Source organism: Ailuropoda melanoleuca, unplaced genomic scaffold (assembly GCF_002007445.2).
Source record: "Ailuropoda melanoleuca isolate Jingjing unplaced genomic scaffold, ASM200744v2 unplaced-scaffold74712, whole genome shotgun sequence".
In the NCBI taxonomy this organism is placed as follows: domain Eukaryota; kingdom Metazoa; phylum Chordata; class Mammalia; order Carnivora; family Ursidae; genus Ailuropoda; species Ailuropoda melanoleuca.
In genome coordinates, this window is record NW_023250184.1 from 111 (window position 1) to 667 (window position 557).

Here is a 557-nt window from a genome sequence, read left to right on the forward strand (position 1 = left end):
TATTTGACTTTCTGTATAGATTCCACTTGGAGGCATGTATTTTATTATCATTTTTTTGCCAGTGGGAGGCATGGTGGACACAAGCTGTGTAACAACAGGATCCTCATGTGTAGAAAANGTAAAAACAGGATCCTAACGTGTAGAAAAATCTGCATGATCAGCTAAAACCATCAGTACGTCAAAGTCTGCATTCTCAGGAAGAGCAGTTAAGGTAATGATATACAGATTAATGATGTTCACAATAGTGAAGCAAGGGGTTTCAGATTTTTTCTCTGTTATAAACTTACATAAATAGCTGTGGTGCCCAAGAGTAGATTTTCCACAGGAGTAGTATTCAGTCAATCAAAAGAAAAAATACTCAATATGATGTATTTTATTTGAGAAGAAATTATTCTTATCAAATTCATGTAGTCCTTTGCATAAGTGAGAATGTCCAAATATTTCACATCCAAAGTCAAGAATGATATTGAGACATAAGAAAATGACAAAGGGAAAATATCTTGGATATCAGAGTTAACACAAAGCTTAATAAAATGAGTTACACATATTGTATGAGA